Raw genomic sequence first — 15,907 nt, forward strand, 5'->3', positions numbered from 1 at the left:
GGTGGTGCACGCCTGTAGTCCCAGCTACTTGGGAGGCTGAGGCAGGAGAATTGCTTGAATCCAAGAGGTGGAGGTTTCAGTAAGCCAAGATCATGCCACTCCACTTCAACCTGGGCGACAGAGTAAGACTCTGACTCCAAAAACAAACAAACCAACAAAAAAAAAAAACCAACAACAACAGTAAGTGAGGGCTGTGTCTATTATTTATTGGGAAGTTTCTCATCCCAGGTTGCTGCCTGGTTCTGTGCATGTATGGCTCCAGATATAAAAAAGGGATGGGGTGAGCAGAGGAAGCATTGTGCCAACATGATCTGGCTAGAGAAGAACAGGATGTTTTCCTCCAGGGAGTGACCTTCCTCTGACAAACAGAAGGGAAAAAGCTCTGGATGGACACACTCATTTCTGTCCCTGAATCCAGTCCAGAAGCTGCCTTTGTTAGTTGAAAGTCTAAGCATGACCAAATAAACCAGTCCAAATGGCGCATTTGGCCTAAAAGAAACACTAGTTTGGGGAAGGGGAAAAACCTGAGCATATATATCACAGAGAAGACCAATCTTTTGGTCCAGACAGAAGAGAAGAAGAGTCATAGCTATTACTTGGATAAGTCAAAATGTACCACAACACTTGAAAACCTGGGAAGGGTAGTCAGTGGCCAGAGCTGCTACTTTATCCATCACACCAGCTGAAGGCACCACTGGGCTTCTAGAAATGATAAGGACTGTTTCAGTGGACCTTAGCCTTGGAGTATCGAAGCTCCGGGATAATTTAGTGCCGCAGTGAGCACTAGGAAAAATGATCCAAATGAAACAACAACAACAAACTTTGTTGCATGTATATGAAATCCTTCTATTGCCCCCAAAGCAAAATGATTTCTCCCCCAATCTGGCACATATCCTGCAGCTGTACCTTGGACCTTTGTGTAATCTATCTTGCAACACTTCGTGTACTGTTGGTTTAGGCTCAGCCAAATGGTGGACGCTCAAAAGGGAGCATGGTGTAGTAGAAAGAAGGGTAGACTGGGAATGAGGGAACCTGGATTCAAGTGCTAATTTGACAACAAGCTAGTTTGCAGTCTTAAAACACACAACTTTTTGGGCTATCACTTCCTTGTGTGTAAAACAAAGAGATTACATGTTTTCCTTTTATCTTGAGTTGGAAGGCATGAAACATCCAACATGTATCACGGAGTGGAGAAAGCAGAAAAAAATCGTGAAACGTGGCACAGTGTAATTTTCCCAGACCTTTACAGGAGCACTCAGACCATTTTCCTTTGAAATAACAGTTCACTAATCCAACACTCAGGGTACCTTATATGTCCATGTCTTTACCAGTTCTATCCAGTTTTTACCTTGTGTTTTTATTGTTTTCTTTTCTTTTTTTTGAGACGGAGTTTTGCTCTTGTCACCCAGGCTGGAGTGCAATGGCATGATCTCCTCTCACTACAACCTCCACCGCCCGGGTTCCAGCAATTCTCCTACCTCAGCTTCCTGAATAGCTGGGATTACAGGCGCCCACCACCACACATGGCTAAGATTTGTATTTTTAGTAGAGACGGGGCTTCACCATGTTGGCCAGGTTGGTCTCGAACTCCTGACCTCAGGTGATCCACCTGCCTTGGCCTCCCAAAATGCTGGGATTACAGGCTTGAGTCACCATGCCTGGCCGTGTTTTAATTGTTGACATGCATGTCTTGCCTTCCCCGTGAACTATTAGCTCCTTGAAAACGTGGTCCCATCTTTTGATCTCCTGCTATTTCTAGCTCTGGTTCCATAAATAATTGTTGAATGAATCAGTGGTTTTGTTTAGAGTGCTTGATTAGCTCTTCCTCCAAATAATTATTATTTGCATTTCAAAGATAAAATTCAGGCCCAAATACTTTGTTTATCTCAGTTCACAAAATTAGATTTGAAGCCTCAATTCCAAAGTAGTAATAATAATAAACCGTTCTTCCAGCAACCTTCACAGATAACATTCTGAAGACCTTTGCTTCTCAGCCCCAATTCACTAATATCAAAAGCCTGCAAAGTAATGATAGTAACAATAATAATAAAATTGAGTTTTTATGCCTGTGCGAAAAGCATTATCTCACATAATTCTTAAGACAGCACTGTACAACTTCAGATAAGGATTACTGATACAAAGTGATAGTTCCACACATATAGGAACAAAGCCAGGTTTATTTGACTTCAAAATTCATGCTCCAAACCAATGGTACACATCCCTCTGTTTGACTACCCACTCAACACAGCCTACATGGAGTCTTATGCCTGTGTCTCCAGTTTGAAGCCTAATATGATGTGAGGAGCTAGAACCAAAGTTATTAAGGGAAAAGGCTTCTGAAGCCCTCAGTCTGAATGCTTATTTAGCCTCTATAAAGAGGCTGTGTGAAGTTAGGAAATTTACTGGACCTCAGTGAGCTTCAGTTCTTTGTTGGTAAAGTGTGGACAACAGCATTTACCTCAAAAAGATGTTACAAAAGCTTATTAAGACACTGTGTGTTAGGCCGGGCACAGTGGCTCACACCTGTAATCTCAGCACTTTGGAAGGCCGAGGCGGGCAATCACCTGAGGTCAGGAGTTCGAGACCAGTCTGGCCAACATGGCGAAACCCCGTCTCTACTAAAAATACAAAAATTAGCTGGGCGTGATGATGGGCGCCTGTAATCCCAGCTACTCTGGAGGCTGAGGCAGGAGAATCGCTTGAACCCGGGAGGCAGAGGTTGCAGCGAGCCGAGGCCGAGATTGCACCATTGCACTCCAGCCTGGGCAACAGAGCAAGAATCCATCTCAAAAAATAAAAAATAAAAAAGATATTGTGTGTTAAAATACCTGGAACATATAGTAAGTGCTCAATAAATCCTCCCTTGCCCCCCTCCCTACTCTTCCTTTCAGCAAAAGCAATACCTTCCAAAACTATTTCCATAACCTTATGGATATGAAGGATACACTTATAGGACTATCTTGGCATCCTTTAATACAGAGAAGTTCTCAGCTTAGGTACCAAATAAAACACTTTGTTTACCTCCCTAGAAATTTTCAGAGCTTGCCTAGGCCCCAGCAATCCTAAAAGCTATTTTCTGTCAACACGTCCATTAAGTTGAACAGGGAGAGAGGTTGCTTGCCTTACCATTAACAGAATTATTTTCTGAGGTTTTTATTTGGGTACTTAGTGGGTCAGAATTTAACATTATGACCCCATCCCATGATACTTATGATGAGTAAAGTCAGAAGTATTCTTTCTTATATGTTTTTTCCTTAATTTATTTATTTTTTTTAATGGAGCCATTGGTTCTGTAACAATAGTGACCTCTACAGGGACATTTATTCATTTATTCACCAAACACTAAGCATTGTGATTCCCTGTAACATACAAGATAAAAATAATTATGACTCCTTAAAGAGCTCACATCACAGCAGAACAGAAAAGAGCATGAAAAGAGAATTCCAGCCTGTAATCCCAGCACTTTGGGAGGCCGAGGCAGGAGGATCACAAGGTCAAGAGATCAAGACCATCCTGGCCAACATGGTGAAAACCCGTCTCTAATAAAAATAAAAAATTAGCCAGGTGTGGTGGCAGGAGCCTGTAATCCCAGGTACTTGAGAGGCTTAGGCAGGAGAATTGCTTGAACCCAGGAGGCGGAGGCTGCAGTGAGCTGAGATCGCGCCATTGAACTACAGCCTGGTCACAGAGCGAGACTGATCTCAAAAAAAAAAAAAAAAAAAGGCAACAAAAAAAAGAGGAAGGGTGCGGTGGCTCATCGCCTGTAATCCCAGCACTTTGGGAGGCTGAGGCGGGTGGATCACGAGGTCAGGAGATCGAGACCATCCTGGCTAACACCGTGAAGCCCCGTCTCTACTAAATATACAAAAAATTAGCCGGGCGTGGTGGAGGCGCCTGTAGTCCCAGCTACTCGGGAGGCTGAGGCAGGAGAATGGCGGGAACCCGGGAGGCGGAGCTTGCAGTGAGCGGAGATCGCGCCACCGGCGCTCCAGCCTGGGCGACAGAGCGAGACTCCGTCTCAAAAAAAGAAAAGAGAGAGAGAGAATTCCAATGGGGTGGGGAGCTATCAATGGGAACTCAGGCAGATAGGCTGTGGCTCCAGGGCACCAGCCACACCTGATCATCAACTGTGGCCTTGAGCCATTCAATTCACTCATCCAACAAGTAGTTACCGGTGCTTGAAACCATCCAGTTTCAAATCCAGTTTCAAATACAAAGAGAAGTGGCATAAGGTATGCCCTCAAGGACTCTTCCCTCCTTATAGAAGCCATTTGGCTCAAACTAGAGCAAATTCAAGTAGAGGAAAGAGATACACATCTCCTCTTCTCTTTCTCTTGAGCCTAAAGAGCCTCAGTGTTGGGTTTTACCATCAAGGCCCAACTCCATATCTGATGCATGACTCCTCTCACATCCATGTTCCCATTCATCACCCATCCATCTCTCCCTCCAGCACAAACTTCATTGGCTCACCTGGCGACCCATCCCATTTAAGACGGCTGAAGGTGTTAGAAGTTAGAAAGGTTGACTTCAAATTTACTGCCCTACTGCATGGGATTTTTTACCTGTTCTTCCCCATGGACTGCCTTAAAGTCTGATGAACCTTAATGACTCCTTCTCAGAATAATGGTTTTAAATTCAAAAAGTATATAACGTTACAAGGGAAACTATATATACACATATTTACATATACACACATACATATGTTATTGTTTTATATATGTATTATATATATGCTATTGTGTTATATATATATTTTATATATATGCTATTGTGTTAGTCCATTTGCACTGCTCTCAAGGAATGCCTGAGGAGGCTGGGTAATTTATAAGAAAAAGAGGTTTATTGGACTCACAGCTCTGCAAGTGTGCAAGAAACATGGTGCTGGCATCTTCTGCTCCGCTTCTAATGAGGGCCTTAGGAGGCATCCACTCATGGCGAGAGGTTAAGGGGAGGCAGGGGTGTCACACGGTAAGAGAGGAAGCAGGAGAGAGAGAAGGGAGGTGCCAGGCTCTTTTTAAAGAACGAGCTTTCAAGTGAATGAATTGAGGGAGAACCCAGTCATTACTGTGGGGAGGGCACCAAGCCATTCATGAGGGATCCACCTCCAGGATCAAAACACCTCCCACCAGTCCCCACCTCCAGTATCAGGGGTCACATTTCAACATGCGATGTAGAGGGGACAAATATCCCAACCATAGCAGCTTTGTATAACTACACATGTATGTGTGTGTGTGTGTGTATATATATATATAAAATGTATGATATACAATTGTCTGGTCTTCTTTATAAGGCCCTAAATAATGAGATCTAAAAGCACGTATGATAACTTCCATAATTTTCAAGTAGTTTTAAGTACTAGGTAAGTGCAAGTGATATTTTGAGACATTGGTATCAACTGTAACATGATATGAAAGCAATTCTAATTTCTATTGGTGCCAAAGCCATGATTCTATTAATATTACTGTGGTTTGTTACATTCATAACTAAAGAGAATGTGATATTTCAGTTACAAGTAAGTGGAAATCAGAAGCAATTTTTTCCCATCAAATTTCCCAGATTCCCCTCAATTCTTATAGAACACCAAAGTAGGCTGGGCATGGTGGCTCCCGCCTATAATCCCAGCACTCTGTGAGGCCAAGGCAGGAGGCTCGTTTGAGCCCACGAGTTCGGGACCAGCTTGGCAAACATGGTGAGACCCATCTCTACGTAAAAAGTGAAAATAGAGGTTCCTTTTCAAAGACTTTCCTCACCATCTAATTAGGAATAAATAGTAACTTCTCTTAGAAGCAAAATTTATTCAAAGACCTGTGCTCCTAAAACTTTGCCCTGGCATGCTTATACTGGTCCAAGCAAGCATTAGGTCATAGCCTGTTCCTATTCCTTATTTAAAAGTGTTTTTACCTTTCTCAGCATTCCGCAAGTTACTTCCTCCTTCCTTTGTTCCCCTTTACCTTTGCCTCTTTTAAAAAGTTCTAAGTTGCTAGCCAAACGGGACAAATACAGAATGTGAGGTCCCTTTACAGCCAATGGAAACCGGACACAGCAGTAGGGGGGACACGTCAGGTTATAAATGACCTTGTCTCCTTTGTTTGGTGCACTCTCGTGGCAACACTGCTGGCGAGTGTCCCCTTTCTGCAGGAAGTAGAAATGGTCTTACTAAATAAATTACATTGATGTTCAAGTGCTATTTCTTTATGGCACCAAGGAACAAGCATTTCAAACATCTACAAAAAATTGAAAAATTAGCCAGGCATGGTGACACATGCCTCTAGTCTCAGCTATTGGGAGGTTGAGGACAGGGGATCACTTGAGCGTGGGAGGTTGAGGCTGCAGTGAGTCGAGATCATGCCACTGCACCACTGCACTCCAGCCTGGGCAACAGGGTGAGACCTTGTCTCAAAAAACAAACAAACAAAAAAGTCACCAAGGTAAAGTATCCTTACAGAGATTTTTAAAAAAATCTAACCTTTGAAAACCACATAGAACAAATTAGTCCTCTTAAAAACTCTCCTGCATCTCCTAAATTAAGTCTCCTAATCCAAAAATGACAGTGTTTCCAGAATTTTTAGTAATCTTATCATTTTCTTCTGCTTGAGCAAGAATTTGTTAATTTCCAAATGGAAGCAATGAGCCCAGAAGGTTAGCATGCATTCCAGGTTGCTATGACCAGCCCATCCCAGGGGAATGACAGATAAATTTACAGGACCACCTCGGCATTCTCTAATAATAAATAAATAAATTTTCTTTCACTTGGAAAAACAAAACCTGTCAAAATGGTTCATTTAGTATTTTAGTGTCTAAGTAGTAAATTTAAAAAACGTAATTGATTTTTCTTGACATTTTTATTTTCTCACTGCAGTGATCATTTTAAACAGTTAGGAGTCTGTAACATAAGGGATAAACAACACAAGACAAAATGAAAAAAAAACCAAAAAGTTCCCAGGACAAAAGACTGAGTCTGTCATTTGTCTAGCCTGTGATAGATGTGTGTTTAGAATGTTTTGAAGACTGTGCCTTTCAGCAGATAAGCAGCAGTCTCTGATCCTAACTCTAAATTAGCTGCAGCTGGATCTCAATCGAGTCAGATCAGAAATAGTTCCTTAAGCATCGATTTTGTGCTGAGAAATAAAAAGAGGAACAAGAAATAGCCTCTGCCCTCAGGGGAGCTTGAAAGTTAGTGAAAGATGTAAACATGTTACAAAAATAATTATACAAGGAAGATTAAAACCATATTAAACTCCAGTGGAAAAAATATCTGAAATGATGTAAAGAAAAAATTGGAGCTATTACAATGAAAAGACTTATATTGTCAAATGGCTTTGTCAGTAAGGCCGAAACAATGCCATAGATTTTCGGAGGATCCTGGTTATAATACCCAATAAACACCATTGTAATGATTAGGTTATTCTTGGTCTTTCGTACTAGTATTGAGCTCGTTAAGGTACCTTAACTGTCTTCTTCACTATTATACCCTATAATCTTGCACAGTGCTTTGCACATAGTATCTTCTCAGTACTTATAAGTGAATGAAGGCACAACATACTATAGGAAGTGTGGAAGAGATAGGATTGAAACAGTTCTTTTTTTTTTTTTTTTTTGAGATGGAGTTTCGCTCTTGTTGCCCAGGCTGGAGTGCAATGGTGCGATCTTGGCTCACTGCAACCTCCACCTCCCAGGTTCAAGCAATTCTCCTGCCACAGGCGCCCAAGTAGCTGGGATTACAGGCATATGCCACCACGCCTAGCTAATTTTGTATTTTTAGTAGAGACAGGATTTCACCATGTTGGCCAGGCTGGTCTTGAACTCCTGACTTCAAGTGATCCACCCAACTCAGCCTCCCAAAGCGCTGGGATTACAGGCGTGAGCCACTGCGCCCGGCCAGATTGAAACGGTTCTACAGCATGCTTGACTGTGTCACTTTTTGAAAGCTCTAAGTCTTAGTAATGTCATCTGTAAATGAGGATGATAACACTATTAACTAAGATTTTTGTAAAGATTAGATGATACCTATAAAATGCTTAGCAAATAGTCATTCTTTAACTAACAACTGTCAGCCATTTCTCAGAGGGAAGCATGTAGAATTGACGTTTACAGCTGGAATGAAGCCCGAAGAGCCACTTCCGCCTTCTCAATGTAAAGAGTGAACTCAAGAGGCAGTGTAGACTTTCCCCAAGGATGTGAAAAATGGAAACAGGTGCAAACCCAGGTCTCCTGAGTTTCTTAGGTTAATATTTTTTTTCAAAGTACCAGATAACTCTCTTCTAGGTGAAAAAAAGTCTTAGTACTATTTGACCCTCTAAAACAAAGTGATGCTTTTTGCCTGTTTGTTTCAAAGTTTACATTCTCTGAGTTCATAGAAATGGCATCGTAAGTGTATTTTCCATACCATTAGTCAAGCTGAAGTCTTAAATACATATGTTTGAAGATATATATTTCTGTATTGCTCCAAGTTTTCATAAGGAACAAGGAAAGGTGGTCTCTGCAGCCAGGGGATGCTGCCCCAGACACCGAGCACACTCTTAGCAGAGAAGTTAAAGTTTACACAGATCTATTTTGCTCTCAAGTAGTGGGTCTGAGGGTGAATATTTTCCATCTGTTTATCATCTATTAGATGGACGATAAACATCTGATCAAATCCACTCCCGTGGATCTGAAACTAAATCAATCAATATTCCATCATGAATGAAATCATATATGTAAATTCGATCATTTAGTGACGGGCTAGTGCTATAGAAGATGTTTGCTGTTATTGTTTTTGCATATGTGAATGACTGGCAGGAATTAAATGCAAGAATGTGTGAAATAAACACAAGAATGTATGTGAAATACATGAATTAAACGCAAGAATGTTTGTGAAAATATAATGTAAAGGACTATACTAGTAAAAGCAACTATACAATTGATGATTAATTGTTATTCTCTTCTAATTATACAAAGGGACTCAATAGATATCTGTTGAATGCACCAATAGATATCTGTTGAATGCACGCCTGTAGGACTGACTAACTGAAGGGATATGTTCTCAGCTATCAGATGTTATGGTTATGAGAAATTCTCTTAATCGGTAAAACTTGCAGAAGATAAACTCCTGAGACTGTGGTGAAGACTGAATTAAATAATCTGTGGGATGTGTCTACTTTAATCTGGCACATGATATGTATTCAACAAATGTTAGAACAATCTCAATTTTTAAAAATTATTGATAAGGAAAAATTAAAGATTGTTTGAAATGCTGATGAGATTTAGATTCCCAGTAAAGGCAGGAAAATCTCATGACAGAGCTGCTGGATTTTTATTAACTCTATGTACAATGTCACACATCTATCAACTTTCCCAAAACACAGCTACTATAATTAGAAAATATAATGCATTATCCAGGGTTCATGTTATAATTGCATGAAAGCAGAGAGAGGTGGTTAGTTTTCCACAGATGATAAGATTAGCTTCCTCTCAGCCTTTAGAGTCGCAGCTGTAGAGCCAGGTTGAATAATATTTTTAATGCAGACAGTGTTTGTACTAGACAAAGTCAACTTAGCATTTCATAGGAGCTGGTCAAGTGTTCCCCTGCTCAGCGTTCTCTTTTTTCCCCCTCTCTCATTGTTTACATAAATTATAGAACAGAAGAATTTTAGCTTGGAATGGCTCCTCATCCATAACATGAAAGTGGCGTTTGGGAATATTTGTGTTCTTGGCCTCCTGTCCTTCAAAAAGTGTCCTTTAAGAGGACTTTTCTACAAGTCATGTGTTTCTTTTGTTTCCAAATATCTTGCCTTCACAATGCAGACACGGTTTCTTAGTGAAACGTACCCTTCTAGTATGCCTTTTAATGAGGGTTGTGGTATCTGCTGGAGTCTCACTCATTCTATTATATCTCTCAATCAGGTCAGCACCTTCAAAGAGATTTCTCCTTCAGTTATTAGATTTTTTTTTCAATTGGAAAGTAATCTGCAAAAGAGAGATGGAGCTTGGGGTTTTTCTGACTAAAAATAATCGGGATGTGCTACATTAAAATCTGCAAAATAGCAGCAGAAACTTGGTCTTAGACTTTGGGTGATACATTTTACAATTCCTCCCCACCCTGGCCTCTATGGCTTATTTTCCCCCCTCATTTGTTAATACCTTACTATTATGGCATTGTGTTTGATTCCATGGAGACCCTGGGTGAACCTCTCACACTCACCCATGCTTTCCTTGCATCAGAGCACGATGTACTTCTAGGCAGCACATGGAAGTGCAGCAGAGGCTAATCTGGCTGAAAACGGAGGAGACAAACAGTGACCTCCCTGCTCCTCCCAGATGCCAAGAATCTTGCCTTTGTCCTTGAAAAAACCTTTGCTTTGATTCAAGGCCACCACACCTCCCAGCAGAGTATGGTGGCACGGGAAAGAAGTGGAGATCTGAGCTTTCAAGTCCTCATACATGCACATGAGCTGCTGAGCCCTCGATGGGCACAGCCTCTTGAGCCTCCTGGAATCCTCCGCACCCAAGCAGCAGAATCACTCTTTCCCCACACAGATGTCTTTACATCCTTGCCCCAATGCGTCCATCCCCAGCCCAACATCTCTCTTGCCTTCCGCTCTCTCAGGAGTAGCCACAACGTTTTCCTCCAGAATGCTTTTACTCTGGCCCTCTCAGATGTTTAAAAAGCCCCTCTCTGAGCTTCCTCCTAGGTCCCTCATATGTAGTAGTGAGTTGTGCAGCAGCTGAACCAACGACAGTAAAGAGACAAGGTTGCTCCTGAAACTAACATCTCCGGCCTAGCGAAATTGTGATGAACCATTTGGAAGTCATCACTGCCAGTCACAGGACACCCACTTTAAGAGTGACTATTTCTCTCTTCTATGTGCAATTATAGTTTGTCCCTAGAAGATGACTCATCTCTGATGGTAGCAACTGCACAAGGATACAACCGATTAGCCACGAGCTTTAAAAAGTTTTAACTTGCTGGGCATGGTGGCTCACACCTGCAATAATCCTAGCACTTTGGGAGGCCAAGGCAGGTAGATTTGAGACCAAGAGTTTGAGACCAGCCTGGGCAATGTGGTGAAACCCTGTCTCTACAAAAAATACAAACATTAGCCAGGCATGGTGGCATGAGCATGTGGTCACAGCTACTGGAGAAGTTGAGGTGGGAGGATCCCTTGATCCCAGGAGGTCAAGACTGCAACGAGCTGAGATAGTGCCACTGCACTCCAGCCTGGAGGACAAAGTGAGACCCTGTCTCCAAAAAAAAAAAGTTAGGCTAGGTTTATGATTGACTAGTTTTAATCGTTTTTGAACCTCTAAGAGGTAGATACATAATTCTTATTTTTTAGCCTATGTCTTTTATTTATTTTATTTTTATTTTTATTTTTTTATTTTTTGAGATGGAGTCTTGCTCTGTCGCCCAGGCTGGAGTGCAATGGCACGATCTTGGCTCACTGCAACCTCCGCCTCTTGGGTTCAAGCGATTCTCCTGCCTCAGCCTCCTCAGTAGCTGGGATTATAGGCACCTGCCCTCATGCCTGGCTAATTTTTGTAGTTTTGTAGCGATGGCGTTTCACCATGTCGGCCAGGCTGGTCTTGAACTCCTGACCTCAGGTGATCTGCCCACCTTGGCCTCCCAAAGTGCTGGGATTAGAGGCGTGAGCCACCGCGCCCAGTCAGCATATGTCTTTTAGATTCTGGGTACAACCAAGAGAAGCTATTCCAGTTCTTTTGTTTTGAAACCAAATTTGCTAGGATTCTGATTGTCAGTGGACAAAATGGATCCTTGTGGCTCTGAACTTGTATTTGAGATATGCTTAAAACAAAGGCTGGGTCTACTGAGAAAGCAGCTCATAAACATTTCCCCTGGAGAACCAACTTGAGAAACCCCATTCTTTCTTGTCCTCTTTTCCCTGCATTCTCTTTCCCTTTCTCTCACCCATCTCCTAACAGATTCAAGATCAAGACTGCTTGAATAGGATCAAAGGGTAAAGCTAACTAAAAGAAAGGGAAATTGAGCTCACTGTGAAATACGCTGCTACTTTTCTGATTTTGCCAGGTAGCACCAATTTTGGAGGCCAAAATAGAAACGAACCTTTCTGGATGGTGTGCCTTTACTAAGATTCTAGAGTTGGTACTCCAAAGGGAAGAGGGTACTTCAAGTTGGAGAGACATTTTTTAGCCATTTGGAGACTGGAGTCTTCCTCATGGTCAAGAGGAGGTAGCAAATCACTTTTTCAGAGTTTGCATGCTGCCCTCTCCTGGCCTGTATGGACAGGAGTGTTACAGTACATCAAATGCATTTATTTTAATCCCACACCTGTGTGGGATATACCTAAGAACACAAGAGAGTTTATTTAAAATATTCAGGATGTCTCATCAAAAATGTATACTTGAAGCTAATCAAAAATGTATATCCGAAGCTAATTAGAGGAAATACATTCATTTTCATTTTCCTTTGGCTCCGGGATTTATACTGAAGCATGTCAATCTTTATGTCATCTCACTTTATACCCTTGTGGCTTCCACCCGCTCACTTTCCAACCTCTTAACACCCATGTGGCTCTGGGACTCCGTTCTGCAAATCAGTGCCCCAACACTGTCTGCGTCCCGTCAATGCGCTGGCCACTTAAAGACATATTTCCAAGTAGAAGTGGTGGTGATAGGAAATCTGCTGAAGTCATTGGTCAGTGTTGAGTCTGAGGACCACATTTTAGCCTGACATGTGATCAAAATTAATTCTAGACATGATTAGATCTATTATACCGAATATTATTAGAAACAAAAGAACTATCAAGAAGCAGCTAATCCAAGAAGTGGATGGCACCATAGCTCTAATTTTTCACTGAACACCTTGTCCTTCAAAACAATGTCTTTCTTGTGGGTGCTTTATGTGACCCATTTAAGCCCAATGCTGGGCATGTTTTCCCTGGTTGAAATAATTCTTTTTTTTTCCCTAGATAGTTGAAGGGCCCTGATACTGAGAACACGCCTGCAACCTGGCACATCGCACAGGGGCAATTTGCTGTAGGAACACTGAAGTACAGCAGTGACTGAACTAATCTGTCATATGCCTGCGCCTCTGCAGTCTCTCAGTGTCTGCCCTTGACCCAGACAGGCCAATCCTCTCCATATCAATAAGAACTGAGAGTCTAATACCATTCCTTTGCATTAGAAAAAGGGGTGTTTACTTTAAAGAGATTTAAAGACATGTACCTTGTTTAAACTTTACCAAACTTATAACTCGAGGGTATGTAAAGCTCTGGCTGGCTCTAGTAAGATTCATGAACTGTTGATTACCTCTCTCAATGAAGAATGATAGCACAAAACAATGAATAATCACAGCATTGTTTATATTTATCTTTGAAAAGCCTTCAGTGTCTCCTAGTCTATACAAAGTGAATATAATCAGTCTCACACTCATAAAGTTGCCACCAACACGCCCAACATTGCTTTAGAGTTAGAAAGAGGGAAATAGATCCCAACCTATTGCATCTATTCTATTTATAAAAGATTGACAAATACTCACAATCATACAAAACAACCCTTTACTGATAGAATGTAGTTGGGTCGATTAACTTATATTTATTTGAACAGCTAAATTATTTACAGTTTCTTTCTGATGTAAAAGGAAAAAAGTATTCATCTATAAAATCAAATGCCTTCTCCTAAACATAGTATTCACTTGCCATGTCTATACTTTGACAGGATTTCAAAAAACACTCTATAAAATCATTCAGATCAGTCAATGGGCAAAAACTATGAAGTTTTCCTGACTCCATGGGAGAGCTAAGCATGCATTTCCTTTAATGACAGAAAGAACATGTTCATCTGATAAGAAATAAAAAACAAACAAACAAAAAAGGTCGACATAAATTCTCCACTGTGATATACAACACAAATACCTTTCTTATAACTTCCTTATCTTCCTTGGCCGGGCACATGTCTTGGGACAAGGGCTACCTTGAAAACTAAGCACTGCTGAATGGTGAGTCGATTGCAAATTATCAGTGAATGGTTTGGATGTGATCGACTAAGACTCCACCGGGAAGAGTGTTACTTAGACAGAAGGTAAGGTATTTGATTGCCCCTGCACCTGCTGCAGAGCCATTCTCTGGCTGTACTGGAGTTCCAATCTGTTCCACTGCAGAAAAAGCGTTCTTCATAGGGATTCAAAGCCACATGAATACCAGCCAGCCCTTGAAGACTGCAAAGCAAGACCGATTTTTTAACTGAGACTTCATGCGGTCCCCTCTGGCTTTTCCCAGGAAAAACTGAACTCATTAAGCAATGCTAATTTAATCACAAGTAATCAACGGGGCGGGGGAGGGGGGAGTTATATAACCATCTTTAAAATTTCAAACCAAACGTGATAAAATCTTAGGAAATAGATTTTTTTTTAAAACAAAACCCACACCTCAAAATTAAAAAAAAAAAAAAAGAAAAAGAAATAGAAGTCTATGAGTTTTAGGATCAAATAAAATAAAATCAAACATCAATATTTTCTTACAACTATCACATCTACTAGATAGTTCCAATTCATGACTTTTTAATGTAGTAATACATGAGATCCTGGAACTGATCCTTCCTGGCGTGCAGAATACAAATGCATTTTTCAACTCGTAAGACAATGTAGAAATAAGTCAGGTACACAGGATCACTGACAATCACATTAAAAAATATCTACCTCCCTTCTCTCTTCTTCAACCACAGGATAGTGATAGTAGTGATATTTCACTCATGAGGCGAGTGTACCTTGGCCATATGTTTTTAAAAAATCAGAACTCTGCCGAAGTCCGCTGCGGTTCTTATTCCTGTAGGGTGGATATTAACCTGATAGGTAGGTGGGAGAGGTTCACAGCCCGCTTTCTAACAATCGGGTGGTGTTTGCCTCGCTATAGGCATAGTTAGAATGGCAGTCACCAAGAGGTATCTATTGGCGGTATGACAACATATTGGTATGGATGTTATTTAAAAGAGAAAGAAAGAGCGATCACGGTCAAGTTTGAAGGTCCTTATTTTACACCCCCGCATCATTCAATAGGTGAATAAACCTTGTGGCCCCAAAACACACGCCAACAGCTTGAATTACCCGGGGTGAAACCGGCGAGACCTTCACTCGGGGCTTTCCGTCCTGACCGGCCACGGAACAAACCACGTCAATTCATTCCAAGTGCCTAGTGAAGGTAGAAATCAGAAACCTTGTCTGTGTCACGTTAGTCGTGACAAGCTGCGTACCTGCAATGACGTGACGGAAGCCTCCTCCTCGGGTCCCTTCTCTCTCTCTCTCTCCCTCTCCCTCTGCCTTCTCTGAGTTCTCTAGCGCGCAGCGGGGTCTAAGTTTGGTCTCCCGCCGCCGCCTTCAGTTCCACCGCAGCCCGCCTGCAGCAGACGCCCATAAGAGAAGCGCGCCGGCCGAGGGTGCAGGAGAGGCGAGAGCGCGCCCCGTGCCGCGCGGTCCCAGGCTGGCTGCTCCTGCAGATGTGAAAGGAGCCCGGAGACTTAGCTCTGAATCCTCTCGGCGCTGCATGGGGATATTATCACAGTCTGGGATTTCTATTGGCTCTGAACACCAAACAAATCACACCAGCCACCCCCCTTCTCTGTTTCACTCAGCGCTTGTTTCTCATCTAACCCACAAACATTGCAGCCACACCACACACTTCAGTCGCTTGCAATGTTTCTCTTTTCCTCCTTCCAGTCAGTGGATTTACAACCCTGTGGTCAGCTCTAACATTTTTTTTAGCAGACTTCCAATTCTAACCTTCTTGTTTATGTGGAGAAATTCTCCCTCCATCCCCTAAACCAGAAAAAAAAAAAGCAAAAACAAAAATACTCATTCCCTTCAGATCTTCTTCCTTTTGTTGATGGATTTGCAATGTGAAGAATGTAGAAAGCCTGTGTGTGATATGTCTGACATTGTCACACACACACATACACG

General features: G+C 41.8%; 1 protein-coding gene across 2 annotated transcripts in view; it reads right to left on the reverse strand.

Annotated features, from left to right (window-relative positions):
- GREM2 (gremlin 2, DAN family BMP antagonist) overlaps positions 1 to 15,509 on the reverse strand; it is a 127,129-nt gene extending 111,620 nt beyond the window's left edge. The window contains exon 1 of one of the 2 annotated variants that reach the window (XM_050770989.1): positions 15,205 to 15,509. The gene's annotated coding sequence lies outside the window, so the exon portion shown is untranslated. The other variant, XM_050770997.1, reaches the window with a different exon arrangement.
- Between the last annotated feature and the right edge of the window lie 398 nt (positions 15,510 to 15,907).

Source organism: Macaca thibetana, chromosome 1 (assembly GCF_024542745.1).
Source record: "Macaca thibetana thibetana isolate TM-01 chromosome 1, ASM2454274v1, whole genome shotgun sequence".
In the NCBI taxonomy this organism is placed as follows: Eukaryota; Metazoa; Chordata; class Mammalia; order Primates; family Cercopithecidae; genus Macaca; species Macaca thibetana.